Source organism: Acartia tonsa, chromosome 14 (assembly GCF_053477335.1).
Source record: "Acartia tonsa isolate MP-2025a chromosome 14, ASM5347733v1, whole genome shotgun sequence".
Taxonomy (NCBI): Eukaryota; Metazoa; Arthropoda; class Copepoda; order Calanoida; family Acartiidae; genus Acartia; species Acartia tonsa.
This window is the reverse complement of record NC_137273.1, coordinates 35,883,903-35,910,079: the sequence shown is the minus strand read 5'-3', so window position 1 is coordinate 35,910,079 and position 26,177 is coordinate 35,883,903. Positions and strand designations below refer to the sequence as shown.

The window sequence follows — 26,177 nt, the reverse complement described above, 5'->3', positions numbered from 1 at the left end:
TTTCTTCTGAAAAAAATAACTTGAAACAAAACAAAAAAAACATATAATACAGGAAAACAAATGAAGCGTACTGTTATTTTTAAAATCACAAAATTGTCACTGGTACAAAAATAACAAAAATAAAATGTCAAAACTCACGAGAAATTAATCATTTGTTAACAGATGCTTTCACAAATACCTAAGTAATAATAAGCGAAAGTAAATTAAAGGATAATATAATATCATAATAAAATTATGAAAACAACAGGTTTAATTGAACGGTAAAAACTTCAAGAGTGTTCAGACAATCTTGTAAAGAACTTGTTCTCCGTTCTCCAGCTTGAACTGGAAGAATTTGATGGTCAGAATGCCCGACTCCACGTCGATTTCAGTCACCTTACCCAACCTAAAATATCAGAAAAAGTAGGATATAATATTTTGAATGGTTCAACGTACAATTACATGTTTCTATCATAATTTAGGAAGCGTCGCAACTCTATGTATTGTCATTTTAGCAGGTCGGTTTTACAAAATGAATTTTGGATATTTTTACATTTCATGGTTTCTACCAGAGGCATAATAAGGCAAAGTTATATTTTTACTTAGATGGACATACGAATGACAGATTTTGGATTAGTTAGACGATTTTAAAACTGTAAAAAACATTTTTCTAGGTATAATATAGGCAAAGTAAGAGTTAGGGGGGAAAAGTTAGACAGACAGACAGAGTAAAAAAGTGTAGCACACAGCCAAACAAGCATTTGGGAGACCATCGTTGTGATAAAAACCATTAAACTGTTTTTAACCTATTTTTGAATGGGGGGTCAAAAATATACTAGGACACCTATAGAATCAGACTGCAGAGCCCAAATTTGAATTAAGTCCCCAATAAACTTTTTTTGGGGGATTTAAAAATTAATTTTTAGTGTTGCTGTAATCATATTGAGCGGAGCAAAAGCTCTTTTTTTACTTAGGGTAATATTGTGGCTTACAGAACATTTTTATATAATTCACTTTATATTGATACAATAAAAAAAACATTACTCTGTTCATTGGAAATAATTTTTTTTTCCAAAACAAGGGGGGGGGAAGTTCTGCCACTTTCGCGTAAACAGTGTGCAGTGGACTAGGTATTGATTTTAGATTATAGGTTATTTAGGATAAAAGTTTACTTTTGGGTATTAGTTCACGTATATTTAATCATTTTTTGAATAGGTCTCCAGGTTCAGGTGCTGCAGGCTGGAAGGTCGTTTCTGGACAGGTAAAAAAACTAAAAATTTTTTGTTTGAAGAGTTAGAGAGCAACTTATAAAACAAAATATGCTTCTTTTTGAATGTTATTAACATATCTGCAGAAAAAATTAAATTCGGCCTCCAGGTTCAGGTGCTGCAGGCCTCCAGGTACACTCTGGACAGGTAAAAATTAAGTTTTCTTATTTGAAGAGTTAGAGGTACACTTTCTAACCAAATATGCATCTTTATGGATGTTATCATCATATTTGCAGAAAAATTTAAAATCGGCCTCCAGGTTCAGGTGCTGCAGGCCTCCAGGTACACTCTGGACAGGTAAAAATTAAAATTTCTTATTTGAAGAGTTTGATGTACACTTATTTAACCAAATATGCATCTTTTTGGATGTTATTACCATATTTGAAGAAAAAATGAGAATCGGCCTCCAGGTTCAGGTGCTGCAGGCCTCCAGGTACACTCTGGACAGGTAAAAATTAAAAACATTTATTTGAAGAGTTAGAGGTACACTTATTTAACCAAATATGCATCTTTTTGGATGTTATTACCATATTTGAAGAAAAAATGACAATCGGCCTCCAGGTTCAGGTGCTGCAGGCCTCCAGGTACACTCTGGACAGGTAGAAATTAAAATTTCGTATTTGAAGAGTTAGAGGTACACTTATAAAACAAAATATGCATCTTTTTGGATGTTATTACCATATTTGAAGGTAAATTGACAATCGGCCTCCAGGTTTAGGTGCTGCAGGCCTCCAGGTACACTCTGGACAGGTAAAAATTTAAATTTCTTATTTAAAGAGTTAGAGATACACTTATTAAACCAAATATGCAACTTATTGGATGTTATTACCATATTTGAAGGTAAATTGACAATCGGCCTCCAGGTTCAGGTGCTGCAGGCCTCCAGGTACACTCTGGACAGGCAGTTATAATATTTTTTGATACTTTTTGATTTGGACACCTTACCTGGATCCTGGTGACCACTGGTGACTGCTTGTGGCCGCTGGCAAGGTAAATTCCAATAAAGGTAATATTTAATATTAGAGGAAAGGTTTCTAAATAGAAAATTATTAAAATATAATAATATGACAAAATTTATTAAGTAAGTCTTCTATTTTTGTTCCAGGCAGGCTCTAGGTAGCCTCCAGGAGCCTGCTGGACAGGTTTAAAAAATCTATTTTATAATTTGTTTTATTTAGATGAAAGGTTTGAGTTGTGCTCCAGATAGGGTCAAGGTGGCCTCCAGGAGCCAGCTAGATAGATCTGTATTTATTACTTTTTGTTTATGTATGGTTTTCCACACATATGCAAAATATAATTCTGTCTAAGATATAATATTACAGATACTCAGAATGGGGAATGCAATTTCAATAGGATTCAGATTATAAAGTATAGATGCTAGTGAAATTATTATAATTTAGCCATTTTCTTTTTAGAAACCATTCCTATAAATTTAAAAATAATCATTTAGGATTTTTTAACTGGCTACCAACAACCAGCAGTCAACAGGATCCAGGTAAGGTTTCCAAATTAAAAAGTATTAAAAAATATATTATCTGCCTGTCCAGAGTTGACCTGGAGGCCTCCAGTACCTGAACCTGGAGGCTGATTGTCAATTTATCTTCAAATACAGGGTGTCCCATGTAAACTGTTTTTTTTTTAAACGCTTATTACTCCCTTAATATTTGAGCTATCTTTGTAAAACAAAAAGTTTTTGGCAGCAAACTACTGACCATTTAATGATATAGTGATGAAAAATCCGCAAAGTTAACAGAATAATCTACAAGGTCATACATAACAGGCTGATTTTAGTGAATATAAGACTAATCCACAAGAAAAATATGCCTTAGTTAACTTTTAAAGCAGCTAGTGGTCAAACGGTGGATCACAAAGACTTACTCTGACATTATAAGAACTGGCTTTGTAGTCTAATTAAAAAATTGGTACACCGACAAACGTCCTAATACGACAAACGTCCTAATGCGACAAACGTCCTACGCGACAAACGTCCTAAGCGACAAACGTCCTACCGCGACAAACGTCCTACTGCGACATCTCTTTAGTAAAACGTCCTAAAAATTTTCAAAAATTATGAAATAAAAAAATCTTCCAAATTTAAGGACAAAATCCTCTAATTGTAAGAATAATACTTATCAATATAAAATTAAAAATGGCGATAAAACACAGGAAAATAATCTTTAACTGAAATTTATTTTTTGAATAACTTTGACCATAGGCTAAATTTTAAAAATCTCTTCGACAGTTTTCCCAAAGTCTGTGTTGGCTATCAAATGGTATGGTTTCGAACCCGATACATCCTTGCATTACAAAATTCGACCTTTAAATTTTTAGGACGTTTTACTTAAGAGATGTCGCAGTAGGACGTTTGTCGCTTAGGACGTTTGTCGCGTAGGACGTTTGTCGTAGTAGGACGTTTGTCGCGGTAGGACGTTTGTCGGTGTACCAAAAAATCTGGTATATTTCAGGTTCTTGTGTGCATTTAAAGCGAGCTCACATAAAAATTAATAAAGAAGATCAACCTTATGCCTATTTTTACATATTGTTCACTTATATTACACTTCAGATTCTTGAATATTGAGAATTTCTAGTATGCCATGTCAAGATTGTTCTATTTTTGTGCTTAGAAAGTCTGAGCGACCAGCAGTTTGGACTCAAACTAATCTTAAAGTTCACAAAGCAAATATTTTCTTGTGGGTTAGTCTAAATTCAATAAAATGAACCTCTTATGTAATACCTCGTAGATTTTTTCCTGTTTATTTTGTGGATTTTTTATCATTATCCTATAAAATGGTCAGTAGTAGGCTGCCAAATACTTTTTAATTTACTAAGATAGCTCAAATATTAAGGGAGTAATAAGCGTTTCAAAAAAAACAGTTTACGTGGGACACCCTGTATGATAATAACATCCAAAAACACGCATATTTGGATTAATAAGTGTACCTCTAACTCTTCAAATAAGAAATTTTAATTTTTACCTGTCCAGAGTGTACCTGGAGGCATGCAGCACCTGAAACTAGAGTCCAATTTGAATTTTTTCTGTAAATATGATAATAACATCCAAAAAGATGCATATTTGGTTTTATAAGTGTACCTGTAACCCTTTAAATATTTTTTTTTTAATTTTTACCTGTCTAGAATGGATCTGGAGGCCTGCAGCACCTGTACCTGGAGGCCGAATATCAATTTACCTTCAAATATGATAATAACATCCAAAAATACGCATATTTGGTTTAATAAGTTTACCTCTAACTCTTTAAATATTTTTTTTAAAATTTTTACCTGTCCAGAATGTACCTGGAGGCCTGCAGCACCTGAACCTGGAGGCCGATTGTCAATTTACCTTCAAATATGGTAATAACATCCAAAAAGATGCATATTTTGTTTTATAAGTGTACCTCTAACTCTTCAAATAAGAAATTTTGATTTTTACCTGTCCAGAGTGTACCTGGAGGCCTGCAGCACCTGAACCTGGAGGCCGATTCTCATTTTTTCTTCAAATATGGTAATAACATCCAAAAAGATGCATATTTGGTTAAATAAGTGTACATCAAACTCTTCAAATAAGAAATTTTAATTTTTACCTGTCCAGAGTGTACCTGGAGGCCTGCAGCACCTGAACCTGGAGGCCGATTTTAATTTTTCTGCAAATATGATGATAACATCCATAAAGATGCATATTTGGTTAAATAAGTGTACCTCTAACTCTTCAAATAAGAAAACTTAATTTTTACCTGTCCAGAGTGTACCTGGAGGCCTGCAGCACCTGAACCTGGAGGCCGATTGTCATTTTTTCTTCTAATATGGTAATAACATTCAAAAAGATGCATATTTGGTTTAATAAGTGTACCTCTAACTCTTCAAATAATTTTTTTTAATTTTTACCTGTCCAGAGTGTACCTGGAGGCCTGCAGCACCTGAACCTGGAGGCCGAATTTAATTTTTTCTGCAGATATGTTAATAACATTCAAAAAGAAGCATATTTTGTTTTATAAGTTGCTCTCTAACTCTTCAAACAAAATTTTTTTAATTTTTTTACCTGTCCAGAAACGACCTTCCAGCCTGCAGCACCTGAACCTGGAGACCTATTCAAAAAATTATTAAATATACGTGAACTAATACCCAAAAGTAAACTTTTATCCTAAATAACCTATAATCTAAAATCAATACCTAGTCCACTGCACACTGTTTACGCGAAAGTGGCAGAACTTCCCCCCCCCTTAATTTCATTGAAAAATCTAACATTTACAATAAAACAAATAATTCTGAAATCTAACCAATAAGAAGTTTTGTTTTATTTCAATTCCTAACAATTCAAAAAAAGAGTGTTTTCACAAAGTGACTTATTTCCAATGTAGTTAAATAATTTTTATTTGATTAAAATGAAAAGAATGAAAACCATACACATAAAAGATACATTCTTTTTAAAATTATTTAAAAAAATAAGTTTGAATAATCTTATTTTATAACGCATTTGTATATGTGACAAAAATAAATTTGTTGTATTGCATAAACATTTGTTGTCTTTTAACCCTTTACAGCCATATTTTATGTTTTTAAAATAAGTGAGAGAACACAAACATGTTAATGTTAATTCGTTGATATATTATAAAGAATTAACTTTTTAGTGAATTTTTATAGTAAAATCATAAGGCCTAATTTTACTCCATACCAGAATACAATATTTATGAAGCAAAACACTCTAAAAGCTACGAATTTTACCCAAATAAAAAAAAACCTTTTGCTTCGGTCAAAATGATCACGGCAACAGTAAAAATTAATATTTAAATCCCCCCAAAAAAGTTTATTGGGGATTTTATTCAAATTAAGGCTCTGCAGTCTGATTCTACTGGTGTCATAGTATATTTTTTATATACGTTTTAAAAATAGGTTAAAAACAGTTTAAAATTTCTAAAACTATGTGTCTTTTTTTAGAAAGCATAACAAACCTGGGGTTGATTTCAACAAACTCCAAATGATCCCGAATTGTTTTCAAATACTTGGCATCATCTGGTTTTTCAAATCTTAATATATTTCATATACATAGTGTGATTATTATTATTTATTCTTTATTTGATTCATAGACAGAATATACTCTTTACAGCTCTTTTTAATTTACAGAAAAGGTGATTTTTAGAAGAGCTCCGAATCTTGAAATTCCCATTTTATTTATTTCCCTAACAATGCAATGAATTTAACTATTATGTATTAAAGGGGGATGTGGAAAATAACCATTTGGGCAGGGGGGGGGGGGGGAGTTTACTCGAGAACCCTTAGAGCTAGAGGGAGCTAATTTTGGATTTAAGCTTCTATGGGGCCAAAGTTACTATTAAAATTATCGTCGACCCCCCACCCCCCCCCCCCTCCAATTTTTTTTTTTTGGGGGGGGGCGGGTGGATTATACTATTGGGTGTTTCTCATAAACGACTTGAGATAAATCGAGAAAACCTTAGGATACAAGTTTTGTAGGCCTATATTTGATTTTAGAATTATCGTTGACCACCCACCCACCCCCAAACCCCTAATTTAGGGGGGGGGACGGGTGGATTATATTATAGGGTGTTTCTCAGAAACCACTTGAGATAAATGGAGCAAACTCCCCCCCCCCCCCCTCCATAATAAAATACCCAGCCAGAAAGTAGCGTCACTATTGCGCTACTATAGCGCACAATATCGTGTAGCAATCGAGCACGAGTTCTTACGATATCGCTAAATAGTCGTCCAATGCACATCGATGATATGTTAAGATTAATGGTCGAAACGGTACTTAGAGCTGCGCGATACACCTCACACTCGTAAGCGATATCGTAAGTATCGCGCGCGATATCGTACTAAAATCGTAAATAAAAAGTACATTAAAAAATTTATTTAACATCGTGTAGTTTTAGGTAAGGAAATGGTTACATAAACTAATAATATTCATAACATAAACTAATTGTACTTTCCATACAGAAAGAGAGAGACAGAAAGAGAGGGTGTTTATCTCTGTGTTTCCTCTGAAATTATAAGGGTGATTTTAAATCTATTTCCATTATAATAATAATTGAGCGGAACTTAGAATATCTTACTGAATTTATCTTATTTTAATAGACATTTAGACATTTTTGTACACTTGCTGTGGTTTAAAATGAAAATGATTAAAAAAAAATTTTTTTCAATAAAAAAAATCATGAACACATTATGACATTATGTTATACCAGTTTTTAATTTATTTGTTCGAAAACAGAAAGATTTTAATTGTCTATACAAAGTAATGTGAATACCTAGTGGCCAATTTATAAACTAAATTTCTCACACAATGATTTTGAAAATGTTGGTTGTGTGTCTGTTTTTATGTGTGTGTTGACAAACATAAAATTCGAGATACATACGATAGTCACGATTTTTACTACAAATTCGAATTAATCCCTATAAAATCGTAAATTCGATTTTTGCTATAATATAGTAAATATCTCCTTACGATTTTCCTTACGATGTTTCTGGCTGGGTAAAGAGCAATTTGTATGATATGCACATTTGTAATATTTTATGCAATACTAGCGACTGTGCCCTAGCATTTAGTGGCTCTATACCGAATAAAATAAAATAGCCTAAAACCAACCCGAGACGTATACTTTACTGTAAAGGAGAACCATATCTGTTCAGTGGTTCCTTTGCTACTGACAAAAAAAAGCTTATTACTTAATATTAGGATGTACCAATGTATGCAAATACTTAATACACTTTAGACATTTTTCAATATTAAAACTAAAAGCATACCTAGATAATAAAAAAATACAAAATTATTTATTTAAAATTCTAGAAATAAAAATAATAGGTATGAAATTATCACTAATTAATAAAATCATTAATTTGGGTCATTGTGATTTTATTTACACCTAATAACATTTAACTACAGATTGTTCACAAACTCAAACACTCCCTGTCACCTGCTTACATAAAATGAATGTACACTTTAATCGTTCTGCCGGCAAAAACTTGTTTTTAAAATCGATCACATTTCCACATAAAAACAGGGTTCACTTTAACCCTTTATTGACGACGAATTTAATAATTATTATATGTATAAACACATTTAATTTTTGAACTATTTTTTGGCGGAATACATATGTCTCTCTATAAAAATAGATCATCAGTTCCAATTAAGATGTATAAAATAAGAGTTAAAAAGATATATGTCCATGCATTTTGAATCCTTTTTAAAGACTAAATGAAAAAGAAGTGTCAGAAAATTGTGCCCCCTGCGGGGTTTTTTTACTGCCTATATCCTCTTGGGGTTGGGGGGGAATTAGTATCTTTATATAAAAAGGGGGAGGTGTTTAAAGGGAATCTTTAAATAGACAAAAATAGGTCATATTTATCATTTGCAGTTTTACAAATTAATACATATTATATAAAAAAATACTGCTTTGAATATGTTTCACGTCATGCACTTTGAAAGAAGGAACTTTTCTCTGTGTGGACACTTGCTGAAGATTTCATTTCTGGTGTTTAAAGTTTGTATGTTAGATTTGAAAGCTTTCATTATTTTGAAGCTTTCTGTCAAGCAAAGATTGCATTTTTTGGAATTTTGATTGTAAGGGTTTGCTAGTTTTTCAATTGACCATTCAATTTTATAGTTTGTGTTTTTCTGTCTTAGTGTTTTGATGAAATCAGATAGCTTTGTGCAAGCTGTGTCTCGTGCGAAAGAGGTTTTGTGCCTACTACAGGGTGCGCCACATATCTAGGGACTTTTTTAAAACGGCCATAGTGTCAAAACTACTTGACCAATCAGGACGTTTGACCCCACTATAAAAAGCTTAGGTAATGACCTTTTAGCACAAAAATATCTTTGGGCGAAGATGGGCTCGTACTCCGAGCTGGCCGTGCTTATGTTCAACAAGGTAGATTCGAAGTGCGCCGGTGGTATAATCTGGATTCTCAACTAGAGCCCACTAAATCGGACCTCAGCCCATCTGTAGATGAGATAGAGTTATGCAACTTGCTGGGGATACTGTTAGATACATAAGTAAGACACTAGAAAAGACTAGAGCTCTTTATCTAAAATGTCTTGGCTTTAGTACTCCAGTAAAGTGAAACGTGGCAGATTTAAAGTTGTCAAAAATCGTGTAAAATGGTGAAAATGTCTCGTTTCTCGACGTCAGAGATCCATATGGAACTTAAAACTCATTTTAGACTATGAATTGTGTTGACAACCCTAGATGAATCTTTCTGCCATTTCCAAAAAGGTATAGAACGTCGTTCTAGCTCAACTGTGGCCCAAATAAGAGCCTCTGTGTCAAAGGGTAGCTTGAAAGTTGGGTAAATTTGGATCCTGCGGTTACTCACATTCCTAAGGAAATGGGGCCTCCCAGCAGCCCGATATTAATTCAATGGACTTTTGGACCTTGGGCTACTTTGAAGCATGCACCAATAAACGTACCCATACCATAAAGACCTCCCTCATTGCCACTATCAAGGAGAACTTCGACAGCTTGGACAGTTACATTCTGACCTTGGCCTGCCGGCGGTTGAGGAGGCGGGTAGAGGCGGTGATTGATGCTGGCGGCGATTTTATTTTATGATCTAATAGTCATATACTTAATTTGCTCCCCAGTTTTTAAAATTTAATAAAATCTTTAAAATTGACTATTTTATGTTCATTTGTTTACAATTTAGAAAAAGTCCCTAGATATGTGGCGCACCCTGTATATCTTTGCTTGAAAGTTGCAGAGGTTAGGCCAATATATTGATGTTGGCTCTGGTCTGAATCTAGTGTCACAGTGGCTCTATAGACCATGTTTGAAGTTTTGCATTTACCATCCAATGGGCATGTTTGGGGTTGTCTACAGTTGCATCCTTCAATTGTAGGTATTTTGGAATCACCAAGGATGCACTTATTGTGAGTAGAAATTATACTCTGCATGTTTGGCATTGTGCTGTAAGAAATCTTGATGGTGTTTCTATTGTAATACTTGTGTAGTTCTGAGCCTGGAGGAAAGTGCTTATCTACTAGTTTTAAAAACTCTTTGGCTATGTTTGTTTTAACTGCAGCGTTGTAGGGAATGGTGAACCAATTAACTTTTCTTTTGCGTTTTTTTCTTGCTGTGTTGGTTGTGTGTTGTGCTTGTTGTTTGTATTGTATGTTGTGCTTGTGGCCTGCTGTTTTCAAGGCCGTATTATACAGGTCCTTTTCTTCATTAAAAAGAGTTTCATTGCTAGACAGATCAGAAATGCGTTTTTCAATCATTAATGGTAATTGCTTAATGATGTTTGGTGGGTGGCAGGATTTTGTGTTGATATAACAAGGTAAATTTGTTTCCTTTCTAAATGGTTTGAAGCAGCCTGTAGTTAGGTTAAGGGTGACATCTAGAAAATTTACAATTTTGATGTTTGTATTGGTTGTGATTTGTAGTTTGTGTGTTTTGAAGAATTTTGTTATATCTTTTCTCAATCTTTCAATTCTTGGACCTGGTAAATTTATTGCAGCCAGTCCATCATCCCTGTAAAGGCCAATGTGTGTTTTAGGGACGAGTTTTTCTAGACCATTTAGAATGAATAGGCCTACAAGTTCGGAAATTTCAGCAGAGTCAAATCCTCCCATTGGGACATCAAAATCTTCACTGTTGTTTTTGACCCAGGCTTCGTTTGAAGAGAATAAGAAAGTTTTTCTGGCATGCATAATAATGTTGATATCATCTTCAGTAATTTGTGTAAATTGTTGAGCAAAGTTAATTGCTTGGTTTACCAGTTCTTTTGTAATGCTTGGGTAGAATGATTCAATGTCAAATTGTAGGAATGTTAGCTGGTGTTTGTTTTTAAGTCCTTTGAACCAGTCTAATGTTTGGTAGGTGTTTTGCCATTAGTTTGAACCTGTTTTTGATTTGACAGTTTTATTTATTTTGTCAAGAATAGTTTTGCTGATTTTTCCAATTTCCGTTTTGGATGGGTTTATAAGTCTGCATTCAACACGCCCTGGAAAATTTGGTTTGTGGTCTTTGATAGTAATAAAACAAGGTGAGTCTGATAAAATTTCTGCCTTTTCTGCTACATTAAGTTTCTTAGCTATTTGTGCTGCCTCCTTGTTTGTTTGATTGACTTTGTTTTTGCTTGACTTTTTATAGTCTTTTGTTATGTTGTTTCTCAGGTGTGTTTTATATGTCTCAACAGGTATGCCATACATATTGGAAGTTTTATCTGCATTGACAATAACTTCTTTGGATTGTTTGATTCTATTACAGTCTTCCTTTAGTTTTTTTGGAAGTCATTAGCATGTGGGCGGTATTTAATATTGGCAACTAATTTGACTAAGTTTTTCTTGAATGGTTCAAGTTTATGGTAGTTAGTGTAGTATGGTACCTTGTTAGTCTTGAAGCCGAAGGATGTTGACTCATTTGTGCTGTCATTTCTTTCCTTGCATTTGAAGTAAAAATCCCAATTTAATCTGTTATAGCCATTGTTAAGTTTGTGTATTACTTCTTTCTCGTACAGGTGACGTGGTGGGATAGGAATGTTTTTTAATGAATAAGGAAAATTGAATTTATTCATTGCTTTGGTTGTGTTTATTGTTTCCTTGAAGAAGAGAGAGCTCTACCACACAGTGAACTGTTGATGGGAGCAGTGTTTATAGCTGGTTTCCAGGAATCACAAGAGTGCTCAATATTCTTAATCACTTGAATAGATCTTTTAATTATTATATGTATAAACACATTTAATTTTTTAACTATTTATTGGCGGAATACATATGTTTCTCTATAAAAATAGATCATCAGTTCCAATTAAGATGTATAAAATAAGAGTTAAAAAGATATATGTCCATGCATTTTGAATCCTTTTTAAAGACTAAATGAAAAAGAAGTGTCAGAAAATTGTGCCCCCTGCGGGGTTTTTTTACTGCCTATATCCTCTTGGGGTTGGGGGGGGGGGGGAATTAGCATCTTTATATAAAAAGGGGGAGGTGTTTAAAGGGAATCTTTAAATAGACAAAAATAGGTCATATTTATCATTTGCAGTTTTACAAATTAATACAGGGAGAGGAAACTGACTTCTATTTAAAGATATCAACCTGATTTTTTTTTTACAGAAAACTCTTTAAAAAAAACTGAATTAAGTAACCACTAGGTACACATATTATTTTGTGACTTTCCTTCTAAATGCTTGTGGAGCAAAAGACCCCCCAAAACTAAAAATAGCAGTTGTGAGCTTATTTTTAAAGATAACAGCATGATTTTTTTAACAGAAAACTTTTTAAAAATTACCGAACTAAGTAACCATTACACATTTTATTTAGGGTCTTTCCTTCTAGGGGCATGTGAAGCAAAAGACCCCCTAAACTAAAATTAAAAATTAGGAGTTATAAGCTTATTTTTAAAGATATCAACCTGATTTTTTATAAGAAAACTTTTTATGAATAACTGAACTAAGTTACAGTCACACATTTTATTTTGGGTATTTCCTTCTAGAGGCTTGTGGAGCAAAAGTCCCCAACACTAAAAATAGGAGTTCTCAGTTTATTTTGAAAGATATAAACCTGATTTTTTAAAAGAAAACTTTTTAAAAATAACTTAACTAAGTTACCATTACACATTTCATTACAACCAAATCTGTTAAGGTTACCTAGTTCAGTTATTTTTAAAAAGTTTTCTTGTATTTATTCGAATCCGGTGGATAGGAACCGGTTCTCATCCATACGAAAAAACTATGTCTAGCATCATATTAAATCATATTAAAAGTGTGCAATCATAAGATTAAAACCAGTTGTTTTAGCTGGTGCCTTTGGTACCTCGGAGCTAAAAAAACAAGTTCCTTTTTTATTAAAAGTTTTCTTTTAAAAAATCAGGTTGATATATTTAGAAATAAGGTCAGAACTCATATTTTTAGTGTTTTGGGGGGTCTTTTGCTCCACTATCCCCTAGAAGGAAAGTTCCAAAATTCAATTTTCTAAGTTTTACCTATACATTCAGTCACATAAGAGATTTTACAAAAAGAATAATAAGCATACACGTCCCTCCCAAAATTTGGTAATGAATTTAATTTCCTTTAAGTGTACAAACTTCCCTCCCTTAGAGGCGGTCCGTCCGTCCAGAATGGATAGCTTTTTTCGTTAATTTAGGCATGTTAGAATTGTCCTATCGATTTCAAACTTTGCATGGTGATTCCTTTAGTAGAGGTACAATTTAGAAAGCGTAGCAACTCTAAAGCATTACTGGTATGTCCATACATCCATTTTAAACATGCTGATTTCTACTTTTTACTAACAAATTTTTATGTGATCTAATAATCTGATTGATCTAATTTATGGTATACTCAGTGTGGCCACAACCAAAAAAATACTGATACTGAAGAAAAAAAAGGAATACTGAAAATACTGACCCTAAAATAAGAAAAAATACTGAAATACTGAACAAAAAAATACAAATACTGAATAAGTATTTTTTTATATGATTCCTCATTTCAAAATTTCATATATCATAGCTTTATTATTAGGGGGATATTTCAAAGATCTTTTAATTTTGCACCAATTAAGCAGAAAATGACTGATAAATATTTTAAATGATTACAAAACTTAAATACTTTTTAGTTGAGTTAAGAGCATGCTAAAAAACTTTACCTTCAATAATCATGCAAAGTACTCACCTTAGATTATTCATTCTATTAATAGACAAAAAAAATATCTGAAAAAAATACTGTATAAAAGCATCTCAAATATCTAAAAAATTTATATTTGAGATGAAATTGAAAAAAAGAATGTATATTACTATAAAAAAGCAAAATTAATGTACAAAGTTATAGGGTAATTTAAAGGAAAGTAAAGTGAGGCGCGAAGCACCAAAAAAAATCTGACATCAACTACTTGAAAAAACATCTTATTTATGCAAATTTTTTTGGAATTTAAGAAATAATGAAAATAATGAATCATGAAAATTTCCAAAAACTGAAAAATACTGAATAAATTTTCAAATACTGAACATTCAGTATTTACTGAAAATAATGAACCCCAAATTTCCAAATCTGAAGAATACTGAATATTTTCAGTATACTGAAAAATGTGGCCACGCTGTATACTGATTTCTGGGAAAACGCAAAGCAACTCTATAATCAAGTCCTAAAAATGTAAGTATGTCCATAAACATCATTCTGTATCAAGCAGTCTTTCAAGAAATTTGCTTACAATTTTGATTATCCTCTTATACATTTATATTCTGATTGTTCAGTTCTGATACTATACACGGGTTAATGTCCATTTGTCCTACCATTTATGTGCTTCGCTTTTATGAATGTTGCATCCTTGTAGAATATACAACTATTATGAAGGAAAAATCCAGATTTTAAAATTTTTGTGTTCTATCTCTAGTGGTTTTTTTTTTAACAAAACTTTGAATAGTATTAACCACCAACCCTTTCTTCTTCAGATTAAGGGGTTTTGAGGTTGGGTTGAGGGTCAATGATATTTCGAAAGCCACTTTAGGCCTAAAAAAGTTTATTACTAAGGTTTGATCCATGTATCAGATGGGGTATATGAGTAGTACACACTAGTATAAAATAGTATTAGGCCTACTAATGTTAAATCCAAGGTTTGCTCCATGGTTCTCAAGTGGTTTCTAAGTTATACACACTAGTGTTAAACACCAGCCTCACACCTCCTTCATTTGCCATAATAGGGTTTGGGGGTGGGTGTAATTGGGGGGTGAGCAATATTTATAAAAGTATTAAACACCAGCCTCACAGCCCCCCCTCAGTTAAGGGGGAATGGGGGTAGGTAGTCAACGATAGTTCGGAAAGCAACTATAAGCCTACAAAAGTGTTATCCTAAGGTTTGCTCCATTTATCTCAAGTGGTTACTGAGAAACACCCTATAGTAAAATCAACATGCCCCCCCCCCCCCTCAGTTTAGGGGGTTTGGTGTTGGGTGGGTGGTCAACAATATTTTGAATAGCAACTTTAGGCGTACAAAAGTTTTATCCTAAGGATTGCTCCATTTATCTCAAGTGGTTACTGAGAAACACCCAATAGTATAATCCACCTACCCTTCCTTCTCCTCTTAATTAAGGGTTTGGGGGTGGGTGTATGGTCAACAATATTTCTAAGAGCAACTATATGCCTATTAAGGTTTTATCCTAAGGTTTGGTCCATTTATCTCAAGAGGTTACTGAGAAACTACAATAGTATAATCAACCTGCCCCCCCCCCCTTAAATTAGGGTTTGGGGGTGAGTGGGTGGTCAACGATAGTTCTAAAAGCAAATATATGCCTAGCAAAGTATTATCCTAAGGTTTGCTCTATTTATCTCAAGTGGTTACTAAGAAACATCCTATAGTATAATTCACCTGCCCTCCCCCCTAAATTAGGGGTTTGTGGGTGGATGGGTGGTCAATGATAATTCTAAAATCAAATATAGGCCCACAAGTTTTATCCTATGGTGAGCTCCATTTATCTCAGTATAATAATACCAGTGTGGCCACAACCAAAAAAATACTGATACTGAAGAAAAAAAAGGAAATACTGAAAATACTGAATACTAAAATAAGAAAAAATACTGAAATACTGAACAAAAAAATAAAAATACTGAATAAGTATTTTTTTATATGATTCCTCATTTCAAAATTTCATATACAGGGTGCGCCACATAAATCCGGACTTTTTTCTAATGGCCATAGCACCAAAACTACTTGACCAATCATGACGTTTGACCACACTATAAAAAGCTTAGGTAATTACTTTTTTGCCCATAAAAATTTTTGGACGATGGAGGCCGTGTTCTCCGAGCTGGCAGCGCTTATGTTTAACATGGCAGAATCGAATTGCGCTGATAGTTTACCCTGGATTCTCGACTAGACCCACTAAATCTGACCTCAGCCCATCTGAAGGTGAGGTAGAGTTATGCAACTTGCTGGGGATACTGTTAGATACATAAGTAAGACAGTCGAAAAGACTAGAGCTCTCTATCTGAAATGGCTTGGCCGTAGTACTACATCAAAGTGAAACGTGGCAGATTTTGAGATGTCAAAAACGTCAAAAATTGTGAAAATTCGTGAAAATTTCTCCGTTCTCGACTACAAAGGCCCATTTGTAACCTTAAAACTCGTTTTAGACTATGTGTTGCGATGATAACCCTATAATTGTGGCCCAAATGAGAGCCGCCGTGTTGAAGGGTAGCTTGAAAGATGGGTGAATTTGGATCCTGCAGTTACTCACGTCCCTAAGGAGATATGGCCTCCCAGCAGCCCCGATCTTCAACTAATGGACTTTTAGGCCTGGAGCGCAACTAAAGCACGAACCAATAGACGCGCCCATACCACAAAGACCTCCCTCATTGCAACTATCAAGGAGAACTTCGCCAGCTTGGACAGGGACATGGTGACCAGGATCGGGGGGCGGTTCAGGGGGCCGGTAGAGGCGGTGTTTGAGGCTTGTGGCGATTTTATTGAATAATCTAATACTCATATACCTAGTTTACTTCCCAGTTTTTAAAATTCAATAAATCTTTAAAATTGACGATTTTATGTTCATTTGTTTAAAAATAAGAAAAAGTCCGGATTTATGTGGAACACCCTGTATCATAGCTTTAAAATTAGGGGGATATTTTATAGATCTTTTAATTTTGCCTCTTAGATTTTCTACAAGGATGACAACATCCATAAGTAGCGAAGCACAAAATCTATAATAAAATAGACAAACAGTCAAAGTAATTTATAGAGCTGATTAACTGTTATCATAACAAAGAAAAGAAAGAGATAAATATGCAAAAACTCAAAATCATGAAACTTTGAAAAATTAAGGTTTATATCTGAAAGTTTTAAAAAGAAAAGCAGCTTTAAAGCAATCAGACTACCAAAGATAGGAGCCGAGAAAATCTGTTGCAAAAAGTAAAAGCGGTTAAAGAGCTGTTTAGAAGCAGTCTGGCCGCTATTGATGATGAATACTTAATTATGCTTCATATTGTTGGAAATGTTGACAAGAAGTTTCAGCCTTCTATCTTTTACAGAAGCCGAGAAAATCAGTTTTAAAAAGTAAAAGCAGCTCTAAGCTGCTTAAAAGCAGTCCGACCGCTATTGATGTTTTATACTTAATTATGCTCCATATTAATAGGAATGTTGACAAGAAGTTTCAGCCTTTTATCTTTTCCAGGAGCCAAGCAAATCAGTTTTGAAAAATAAAAGTGGATAAAAAGCTGCTTAAAAGCAGTCTGACCGCTATCGGTGTTTTATACTTTATAATGCTTCATACCAATAAGATTGTTGACAAGAAGTTTCAGCCTTTTCTCTTTCACAGGTGCCGACCAAATCAGTTTTGAAAAATAAAAGCAGCTAAAAAGCTGCTTAAAAGCAGTCCGACCGCTAATGATGTTTATACTTAATTATGCTCCTTATTGATGGGAATGTTGACAAAAAATTTCAGCCGTCTATCTTTTGTAGGAACTGAGAAAATCACATTTCCCCCAAAACGTTTCAGACATACATACAGACATACAGACGGTAATTTAAAGGAAAGTAAAGTGAGGCGCGAAGCGCCGAAAAAAATCTGACATCAACTACTTGAAAAAACATCTTATTTATGCAAAATGTTTTGGAATTTAAGAAATAATAAAAATACTGAATCATGAAAATTTCCAAAAACTGAAAAATACTGAATAAAATTTTCAAATACTGAATATTCAGTATTTACTGAAAATACTGAACCCCCAATTTCCAAATACTGAAGAATACTGAATATTTTCAGTATACTGAAAAATGTGGCCACGCTGTAATACCCTATAGTATAATCCCAGAGATGGCATAAAAAAAACCACGTGGTTTAAATGAAGTGGTTTAAACCAAAAAAAACAAGCTTAAAAAACCAAAAAACCAAGGTGGGATGTTTTAAATGGTTTTTAAAAGCGAAGCTTTTTTATAATTAGGGTCTGTCGGTCCGTCCGTACATCCGTCCGTCCCAGAGAGTTGGCTCTTTTCGTTAATAACTGGTTTGTTCTTTTTAAAAAAAAACCTGTTTTTTTCCATCTCTGTGTAATCCAACCGCTCCCCCCCCCTAAATTAGGGGTTTGGGGGTGGATGGGTGGTGAACAATAATTCTAAAATCAAATATAGGCCTACAAAACTTGTATCCTAAGGTTTGCTCCATTTATCTCAAGTCATTTCTGAGAAACACCCATTTGCTCCATTTATCTCAAGAGGTTACTGAGAAACTACAATAGTATAATCCACCCGCCCCCCCCCCCTAAATTAGGGGTTTAGGGGTGGGTGGGTGGTCAACGATAATTCTAAAATCAAATAGGGTAGTGCGGGGTTAATGCGGTCATCGGGTCAATTCCGGTCAAACGACCAACTTTTTTAAAACCGTTTTTTACCGGTGTTCTAAACGTTTGCGAGAGATCTTCAGAAAAGCAAAATTGTAGTTTATTGCCTATACTTTCATTTTTTACTTCAGCAAATTTTTATCAGGTCACTCCTTCTATGATTTTTTTGCCCTCAAAAAGTTGCAAAAAAATTGCAAAAAAAATTTTCAAAATAGGCCATGTTCAACCTAAAATTGTGAAAAAATGGTAAGTCCTATCGACCCCCGGGTTTTTGTAAAATGAAAAATATGGCATTCACAGACTGGCCAGCCAATTTTGAAAATAAAAAACGTACAAAACGTACACACAAAAAATACGTTACGTACATAAAAAAAAGTAAAAAAACGTACAAAACATACATTCCTAATAAAAATGATGTTTATATTTTCCTAGTTACCTATTATCAAAACATTTAAGTCTACTAGCGGAGAAACACCATAACGGACCATAGCGGACTGACAGACACAAGATATCCTATTACTAGCGCCTACGCTCCTAAAGACCTCTAGGGGCACTTGAGAAGGGGAGGGTTGAATTCAATAACCCAATTTTTTTATTTTAGATTTAAAAAGAAAAAGTAAAAAACATGGATAACAACATACATAAGTAGCGAAGCTCTAAAGTTTTATATAGACATCTGGAAAAATTTAACTATAAAAAATCAGTGAGCAATTAAAGTTCTTTTTTGGGGGGAGGAGGTAATTTTTTTCTAAAGTCGATTTCTCTTGGAAGGGTGGATGGTGATACTCTTCCCCAAAATAGTTATAAAACTTCCAAGAACCTATGAGAAGCTATCCTGTTAAGAAGAACCATATCGGTTCAGCGGTTAGCGAGATCCTTTGGTACAAATAAACAGACATCCTGTTATCTATAATACAAAGTAGAACGATGTCTGTCCGTCTGTCCCTTAAGATCTCGGTAACCACTGAACCAATTGGATTCTACTCTTCAGGGTATATACCTATTGGTCCTGTGGTGGTTTTAAGCTATTTTTTGGGGCCACCCCCCCAAAAAAACAAAAAAAATCAACCCCCCATTTTTTTTTTTTTTTTTTTTTTTTTAGGAGATATCCTTGGTCCTTTTTTTTGTAGGAGATATCCTTAGTCCTTTGTAGAAGATTTCCTTTGTAGAAGATTTCCTTTGTGGAAGATTTCCTTTGTAAAAGATTTCCTTGGTCCTTATTTTTTTTTTTTACGAATTTCACCTTACACTTTTTTTGATCACCTCTTGGGGCAAAGCCCCTAGAGGCTAGGGGCGAAGCCGCTAGTTATGAACAAAGTATATTCTATTATAAGGACCAGCGACTACGCCCTTAGAGGCCTCTAGAGAAACTTGATTAAGGGGGAGTTGAATTCAAACACCCAATTTTATATTTTTTATTTAGAAATAAAAAGTAAAACACAAGGATGACAACATCCTTAAGTAGCTAAGCTCAAAAGTTATGGATGGAAATCTGGGAAAATAAATAAACTAGGCATAGAGTAGTGTCATAAAAAAAAACATTTAACTTATTCAAATAAATCACAAAACCTTTTTAAAAATATATAATAACGTGAAAATCTAGGAATAAATTCAGCCCCCCAACCAATAATCAAATCTCAATGAAACAAAGTGGAAGTATTGAGAATAAAAACTTATACAATCCCTGAAAATTACAACCATCCATCAAGAAATGAGTAGAGAAAATCATAAAAACCTATACATCTAGGAATCGATCTAGCACTGCAACAAATAGACAAACCTTAAAGAAACTTTTTGAAAATATGTAGAATGTGAATTTATCTATTTCCTGAAAATTTTAGCCGTCTATCTTGAATAGGAGTCGAGAAAATCACAAAAACTTGAAAATCTAGGAATAGATCTGGCACCCCAACCAAAAGGTAAATCTCAATGAAAATATGTAGGATGTGAACTTATTTAATCAAAAAACAAGAGCCAAGAAAATCACGTTTCTCCGATGGCATAACGGACTGAGAAAGTATTTATAGAGTAGCTTCGCTAATAATTTTTCTAGTGAGAAGGGGGGGGTGGTGGATTAGACCACCCCCATTTCTGTTTTCAATTTTAAAAAGAAAGAAAAAATAGGGGAAGGGTGGTTATTTTTTTCTAAGAGTGATTTCTCTTGGGAGGGTGGTTGTACCCTCTCCCAGAACCTATAAGAAGCTACCCTGTAAAGGAGAACCATATCGGTTGAGAGAGAGCCTTCGGTACAAACAAACAATTAGACAGACATACATCCTGTTATTACGTACTAAGTATATCCTATTATATAAAGTAGTAAGTTTTTTGTTTGATGCTTAAGATTTTCATTACTTCTGAACCGATTGATTTCAATTTCAGGGAAACTTCACTCAGTTATCAGTTAACGAGATGGTTTTAGGCTAATTTTCTACCATTTTGAATACAGGTTCTCGAAGGGATATGGAAGGACAGAGAAAATAGCCTACAACCTCTCCCAGATCATGTCAGTTAAGCAGTTAACGAGATTCTTCGCTACAGAAAAAAAAGGATTTAGAGGATTATACATATCCTAATATATAAAGTGTTTTATGCTTTTTTGTCTGTAACGAAAGATCTAGCTAACCGCTGAACCGATATGGTTCTCCTTTACAGTAAAGCTTCTTACATACCCTGAGATGGTTTTAGGCTATTCGTTTTTAGAAATAAGTCTGGGTATGGTTTTAGGCTATTTTTCTGACATTTCATATTCCTTCAAATATATAGCCCCTAGATGCTAGGGGCGCAGCCGCTAGTAATAAGATATAGGGTTATTTTGTCTAATGCTAAAGATCTCAGAAAATACTAGTCTTTAATACTAAGTAAAACAATGTCTGTCTGTCTGAAGCTTAAGATCTTGGTAATAGCTGAACAGATTCGGTTCTACTCTTCAGGGAATATATCTACTGGTCCTGTGGTGGCTTTATGCTATTTTCTTGGAGTGTGGAAAACCCAACCCCCCAAGAAAACAACCACCCCTTAATTTATTTTTGTAAACTAATGCAAATAAGCTGGGTGGGGCCTAAATGAAATAAAATGATCACAATATCTTTTTTTCGTTTTTTTTACTAATTATGAACAAACGATCCTATGAAGGAGGGAACGAATCCTCTAGAGGATAGGGGCGAAGCCGCTAATCCTAGTAGTAAGTAAAAAGCTTTAAGTGTCCCACCCCCCAAGAAAATAGCTTTAAAATATTCCCTGAAGAGTAGAACCTAATAGGTTCAGTGGTTACTGAGATCTTAAGCTTCTAAAAGACAGACGGACAAACAGACAGACAGACATCATTCTACTTTGTATTATAGATAATATACTGTTTTCGTAATACTTTTTATACAAATACAAATACATATACAAATACTTTTATACAACTGCTTTTAATTTCTGTTCAATTCTTTAAACTATATCTATAAAACATATATTTCAAATCCATAAATTTAAACTATAAGTTCTAAAAACATACATATATCACATATTTTTCCTACATATTTTTGTTCTATGAAAAGGGATAGTTCTATGAAGTGTATTTAAAGAGTTAAGGTACTTAGAGTAGTGAACTTTTATATGTCTTAGTAGAATATATTAGGCATTGGATAGATATGATTATATGTTAAAGAATTTTTAACATTGACCAGACCAAACTTTTTTTATTTGACAATATCGAAAAAAGTTAAAGAGATTTGCCACATAAATTACATGAGAATGGTCTATTTTTTTCCAAATATGTATAGCCAAAACACCAATTTTAGATAATCTTTTTCCACATAATTCACAAGAGTTATAAAAAAATTGAACAGGGGTTCCCCTTGGGACAAGTTACTTAAAAAACATAAAAAATAACGTCCGGTTCATTATGGGACAGGTTTTCTATAGATTCTTTTTAAAAAAAATAAAAAAACCGTCCGGTTTACAATATACAAATTATCTCACGCGGAAATACCAACTAAACATACAACATATATATATATATAAAAAAAGACCATTCTAATGTAATTTATGTTGCAAATCACTAACTCTTTTAGATGTTGTCAAATAAAAAAAGTTTGGTCAGGTCAATGTTAAAATTCTTTATCACAATCATATCTATCAAATGCCTAATATATTCTACTAAGACATATAAAAAGATCACTACTCTAAGTACCATACTAAATATTTTATTGGTCATTCTATGTTGTTATGTGTATTTTGTTGTATAAAAAGTTTAAAGTTCTATTAACTAGTAAATGCTATCTAAAGTTGTATTTATGACAAAAAAGTTTTTGCCATATATAACACGCAACGAAGTTGAAAATAAAAATGAAAAACTCATTTTTTAAGGAAAATCCCTGGTAAAATCTCTTAATTTTAATCAATAACTTTATATTATGCACTACTACGTTATTTAAAATAGAAAAAACTTACAGTTCACTATTTTTTTTTTAAATGCACTTCGTGAAACTATCCCTTTAAGATATTATTGAATTTATTTTTTATAATACACCTATAGTTTTTGTTAAAATTTTCGTACAAAACATACAAATTACTTTTCTGCTAATATTTGATTCTTATTATTTAAAAAAAACGTAAAACGTACAAAAATACAAATTTCAAAATACGTTACGTACACATATCAAAATAACGTCCAGAACGTACACAGATTCGATGCGTAACGTACAAAACGTACAAAACGTACACTCTGGCCAGTCTGCATTCATTTATCGTTTGCAATTGGAGGCATTGTTCTAACTTGATTTTTTCATAATTTTTTTTCGTCTAAAAAAAATGGTCTATTCCGGTCACTTTTTTTACTTTTTTTTATTACTGTATTTATAACTGTATATTACCCTAATGTTTAATTTAGGTGATCTGGAAGCATAAACAACCTAAATGCATGACCTAAGCTTTAATCATTGCCTTGCCTGTTGTGTGATGTACATTACTAGTCATTTTACTGCTTGTATTATGTCATGTTTTGTTGCCTAAGCTTTTCAATTTGTTAAGACATTAAAAATTTTTCAGACACATTTTTATAGTAATGGGAAGAGTATATTACCCAAAGGAACGCCTTAAATATTTGCCTGAAGATGTATCAGCTGCATTGGCTCATGTAAGTAGGGGTATGTCTATTAGAAAGACCGCTAGAAGATTTAAAATTCCATATGAAACCCTTGCATCTTTTTCGTATAAGAGGGTGTTCGCGATTTTTGCGCGGTTTGGATTTTTGATGTCAAATCGGCTAGGATTAAGCTAGAAAGGTGTTTAAGGTGTCTATAGAAAGCTCTTTGCATGTCCTAACAAAAACTCCCCAGGATATGGGTTCTATCTCCAAGATTTAGAGTACATATTCAAGATTTTGCATTTTCAAAATTCCTGTTGCATAAAATGTGTTGAAATATTAGAGTTAGACCCCATATCATTTCGAGTTAATTGTCAGGCATGTAATTTTGCATCTTTAGACACCTTAACCACCCTTGTAGGTCAATCCTATCCAATTTGAGACAAGAAAAAATGTATCAAAAACTGCTGTCAAAACTGGCAGGATTTTTAAAATTAAAATTTTTTTGGGAAAAAATCATTTTTTTCAAGAAATTCCAAGACCTGTGTATCAGAAATTGCCTCTAATTTATGTATAAAGCTTAAAAAAACCTTATCATATAATAAAAAGTATGATTTTTTTTAAAAAAGTTTGCATGAAAAAAATTGATGTTTTTTTTGCGATTTTACCGACTTTTTTAAAAAAAATATTTCAAGGGGGTGTTCCACCCCCCCAAAGTCAACTGACCGAAATAGCCCCACCGGTGGGGTTATTCCGGTATAGGCCAACCGCCACCCTTTAAACCAATTTTTGACCGACTTCTAGTTGCGAGATCTTAATGGGACCAAGACAGGCTTCTTTTTTTGGGAAGTATGTTTTTTTTTAAGTTGAAGCAAAAAATTGACCGGAATTACCCCGCACTACCCTATAGGCCTACAAAAGTTTTATCCTAAGGTTTGCTCCATTTATCTCTTGTCGTTTATGAGAAACACCCAATAGTATAATCCACCCGCCCCCCCACCTAAATTAGGGGTTTGGGGGTGGGTGGGTGGTCAACAATAAAATCAAATATAGGCCTACAAAAGTTTTATCCTAAGGTTTGCTCCATTTATCTCAAGTCGTTTCTGAGAAACACCCTATAGTATAATCCACCCGCCCCCCCCCCCCCTAAATTAGGGGTTTGGGGGTGGGTGGGTGGTCAACGATAATTCTAAAATCAAATATAGGCCTACAAAAGTTTTATCCTAAGGTTTGCTCCATTTATCTCAAGTCATTTCTGAGAAACACCCAATAGTATAATCCACCCCCCCCCCCTAAATTAGGGGTTTGGGGGTGGGTGGGTGGTCAACGATAATTCTAAAATCAAATATAGGCCTACAAAAGTTTTATCCTAAGGTTTGCTCCATTTATCTCAAGTCATTTCTGAGAAACACCCAATAGTATAATCCACCCCCCCCCCCCCTAAATTAGGGGTTTGGGGGTGGGTGGGTGGTCAACGATAATTCTAAAATCAAATATAGGCCTACAAAAGTTTTATCCTAAGGTTTGCACCATTTATTTCAAGTCGTTTCTGAGAAACACCCTATAGTATAATCCACTCGCCCCCCCCCCCCTAAATTAAGGTTTGGGGGTGGATGGGTGGTCAACGATAATTCTAAAATCAAATATAGGCCTACAAAACTTGTATCCTAAAGTTTGCTCCATTTATCTCAAGTCGTTTATGAGAAACACCCTATAGTATAATCCACCCACCCGCCCCCCCCCCAACAAAAAAAATTTTTTTTGGGGGGGGGTCGACGATAATTTTAAAAGTAACTTTGGCCCCATAGAAGCTTAAATCCAAAATTAGCTCCCTCTAGCTCTAAGGGTTCTTGAGTAAACCCCCCCCCCCCCCCCTGCCCAAATGGTTATTTTTTCACATCCCCCTTTGATTAAATGGGTGGGGTGTATGTATGTATAGGAATGACATACAGTATAAGGGGAAGGAGGGGCTGATGTAAACGCGCGAGTATCTTCTGGGGGGTTAGTAGAATAGAATAGAATAGATAAATTTTGGTGGGTAAATTAAATTCAACATATTGGTGAAATTCCAGTGAAATAAACAATAACTTTGGCGGAAATTATTTTTTTTAAACAAGAGATACTGCAATAATTTTGAAAATTAATTTTTGTAATATGCTTAGAAATTATGATTCTTTACTTAGTTTCAAAGAAATAAGTTAAAACATGTCATAACTTAAAAGAAATATTACACAAAATAAAAGCAAGATTGCTTAAAATGAGATAGTTTTAAGATTTAGTTAGCGAGATCCTTCTGTACAAACAGATAGATATACAGACATCGTTCAACTTTGTATTATAGATAGGATAGGATAGACTAAACTAATTTTTTACCTTAAATATCAACCACTTGGGAGGTAGTACTTACATTTTTATTGTGCAAAAATTCTTAACGCTTAGTCTATCTAAATCTGTTTGAGTAAGAGTGATCCTAACTTCTACTGCTTGTTTCTTTGATGCAATAAAAGATTTTTTAGAGACAACTAGTTAGAACATAAATACCTGTAGTTTCTTAAACCTTTCCCACCTCAATTTATCATCTTTTGTATCTG

At 33.8% G+C, this 26,177-nt stretch overlaps 2 long non-coding RNA genes across 2 annotated transcripts; one reads left to right on the top strand and one right to left on the bottom strand.

Annotated features, from left to right (window-relative positions):
• Positions 1–26,177, bottom strand: LOC145306475 (uncharacterized). The gene is made up of 3 exons (XR_013875008.1): positions 26,128–26,177; positions 6,194–6,268; positions 1–385 (listed from the first exon to the last, which is right to left on the bottom strand). It is a non-coding gene; the product is annotated as an uncharacterized LOC145306475 (long non-coding RNA).
• On the top strand, positions 1,898–2,570 carry LOC145306477 (uncharacterized). Its single transcript, XR_013875009.1, has 2 exons — positions 1,898–2,253; positions 2,426–2,570. It is a non-coding gene; the product is annotated as an uncharacterized LOC145306477 (long non-coding RNA).